The sequence below is a fragment of the Bos indicus x Bos taurus genome, chromosome 19 (genome assembly GCF_003369695.1).
Source record: "Bos indicus x Bos taurus breed Angus x Brahman F1 hybrid chromosome 19, Bos_hybrid_MaternalHap_v2.0, whole genome shotgun sequence".
Lineage (NCBI taxonomy): Eukaryota > Metazoa > Chordata > Mammalia > Artiodactyla > Bovidae > Bos > Bos indicus x Bos taurus.
Window position 1 is genome coordinate 5,111,842 of NC_040094.1, and position 3,339 is coordinate 5,115,180.

The following is a 3,339-nucleotide window of genomic DNA, read 5'->3' on the forward strand; positions in this document are numbered from 1 at the left end:
GTTAAAGCTGTGCCCCTCCGGATTTGCATAATATGGTCATCTATCCTATATCTGAGTTAAAATCCCATATGTTATGTTGGATTCTGCTCTCCATGACACCCTGTCAAGCACTGTCAACTCCAATTTCTAATTCTCTCATAGTCCCATCCTCCTCCCAATTGCCAGTGCAACTCCTCCTCCTAGACATCTCCTGATTCTTTTAATATGAAGCCCAAACTTCACACAATTTAGAATTTTCAGATACTGTGCTACTTTACCACTCTGGCTTCAACTCTAGCTACTCTTTCTTAGTATTCAACCATCAAGTTGTACTACAAGTGTCTCAACCATGCTATGCATTCTCTTACCTCTAGGCTTCTAGTCATGCTTTTCACTCTCCTTGGAATAATCTACTTATTCTTTTCCCTAGGAAGGCTTAGTTTAATCTTCCATAATGCAGACTCTAGACAAGAACATGATTTCAAGAGGTTTATGTAGGAGATAATCTCAAAAGAAATGGTAGAAGAGTGGGTGAAACAGAAGGAAAGAAATAGATGAAATAGAGAAGGTGAAACAGAGTATCTTAGTGAACATGTTACCAGTATAGGCAGTGGGAACTCAATTACACTGGGAACTTTTGGGATATAACATACAGTACATCTCAGAACAGTCCCACATAAAAAGCAAATTAGAGTTCTCTGAGCTTGCAGTACCTTTCTCTTCCCCTTGGAGGGTCCTTGGCTTTTTTCCCCAGCATGGCTCCCAAACACCAGTTTTCACTTCCACTCCAAGCTAAGAAACTGAAAACAGTGAGGCTGACTCTTGCCTCCAGGCCAGATGAGGCATCTGCTTCTTCAAACTTGCTGAAGGAAGAAAAAGAACAGCAATAAGCAATCGAACATATTGATAAAGTACAAAATGAAATAGACAGACTTAATGAACAAGCCAGTGAAGAGATTTCGAAAGTAGAACAGAAGTATAACAAACTTTGCCTACTATCAAAATCCCATATTTGGGGGTAACAATATACGTTAGCCATCCACAAGTGTCTGCATTGCTTGGAGAGGAAAATTAAAAGGTGCTACATTATTTGACAAGAGTTGAAGTGAAGAATTTGAAGACATTAAATCAGGTTACAGAATAAATTTTTATTTTGATGAAAACCCTTACTTAAAAAAAATAAACTTCTCTCCAAAGAATTTCATCTGAATAAGAATGGTGATCCATCTTCAAAGTCCACTGAAATCAAATGGAAACTTGGAAAGGATTTGATGAAATGATCAAGTCAAACACAGAATCAAGCCAGCAGGAAGAGACAGCATGAGGAACCAGAAAGCTTCTTCACCTGGTTTACTGATCATTCTGATGCAGGTGCAGGTGAGTTAGGAGAGGTCATCAATGATGATATTTGACCAAATCTGTTACAGTACTGTTTGGTTCCTGACATGGATGAGGAAGGGGAAGGAGAAGAAGATGATGACGATGATGAAGAGGAAGAAGATTGGAAGATTGGAAGATATTGATGATGAAGGGGATAAGGATGAGGAAAGGTGAAGAAGATGACTGATGGAACACTGATGGATTCCAGCCTTTTAAAATTCCCTCCAGTCCCTGGGAGCAAGTCACAGTCTTTTTTTTTTTTCCTTCTCCTCTTGTGCTCAGTTGCCCTCTTTTTGAGGTCTCTTTTCTCCTTTATACCACAGTTCACAACTTATTTTGGGGGAAAATATCTTCAGCAGAATTCAGTGGGAAAAGAGTCTCTACCCCTTCCTTTTCCAAATTCATTTTTATCCCTTCCTGTCTCAACAAGAACTTTATGGGATCAATACCACCATGCTCTGTGGGGGGAGAAAAAAAAAAAGAAGAAGAAACCCTCCAGCTCCCTTAGCTCTGCTGGAAACTGGAGAGCGCTAGGCCCTGTGCAGTTGTGCATGGAATTCTAGCTTTTTTCCTCCTTTCTCCATATATTGGGCTCAGATGTAACATTGTGTCTCTATGTGAATATGGACAGTTAGCATTTACCAACATGTATCTGTCTAATTTCTCTTGTTTAAAAAGAGAAAAAGAAAAAAAAAGCTTTAACAACTGGGGTTATAGAAGGTCAGCAAATGGTCAGTTTGAGATATTTGAATGGGTTAAGTGGGCATTTTGACAACATGGCTTCTCCTTTGGCGTGTTTAATTGTGATGTTTAATGGACATCCTTGCAGTTTAAGATGACACTTTTAAAATAAAATTCTTTCCTAATGATGACTCGAGCTCTCCTACTCAATGGGAGAATCAGCAGGGCCTATAGGATCTTATTTGCAGTTGACATTCTCTATTGTAATTTTGTTCCTGTTTATTTTTTAATTTTTCTTTTTGTTTCACTAGAAAATAAAGATGATGCTCAGTTTTAAATGTTAAAAGTGTACAAGTTGCTTTGTTACAATAAAACTAAATATGTACGCGTGCACACACACACACACACACACATACACACACAAAGCAAATTAGCCAGGCTACCCATTTTCCATGTTTTCTCCCTCTTTGACTGAGAACATTTCCTGAGGGATCATTTCTCCAACCTGACCATGGACAGACAAGGTGGACTTGAGAAACCTCTAAAGTAGAGCGTGGCAGCTGTTAGAAGTAGAAGATCATCAGCATGCACTGGGAACACATATAGGAAACCAAATCTAATCACTGATACTCCTTTAATATTCCTCTCCTGTGTAACTTTAAGTTCTTTATTACCTTTCTCTTGTTAATTAGCCCATCTTAGTGTGAGAGATTAGTTAAACAGTAAGTCACTATAGCCATGTGTCTAGTTCAACATGGTTTCCCTAAAACCTGGCCCTGAGTAGATACTTCGTGTACCTTTTGACTGAACTCTCTTTTGTTGAATGGGTATTTTAAGTTTGGTAGCAGTAACTACATACCTTTAAAGATTAGTCAAGATACTGTAGACTTTGCTTTCTTGCTTTCTGCCTCATTCAGGTAGAATGATTGGTATTTGGAAATGACTTTGCAGTAAGGTGCAAGTCACTGTTGAAATATCAAAAAGTAATTGCTAAAACATGATTTTCTTATACTATGTAACCTGTATCGTTTCTTTATCATTAACCTTCCATCCTGAAAAGTTGTTTCAAACACTCTCTTCAAATGCTCACTTTTGAGAAATGCCAGAAGACAAACATTTATGCTATAAAATAAGTAGAAATGTCATTTTTAATATGTTCCAAGTGTTTGGTATTTGTACAAATTGGGTCTAATTGTATCATCTGGTGAGATTTCCTCTCCAAAGACAACTAATTGGAATGGCATGATTGTAACAGTGAGTTCTGGGTGAAATAACCAGACATTTCCAGTCTGAATGAAT

The 3,339-nt window shown here is 38.0% G+C and overlaps 1 pseudogene; it reads left to right on the top strand.

Annotated features, from left to right (window-relative positions):
- Nucleotides 1-734: 734 nt before the first annotated feature.
- Nucleotides 735-1,533, top strand: LOC113877432 (annotated as a pseudogene).
- Nucleotides 1,534-3,339: the final 1,806 nt, after the last annotated feature.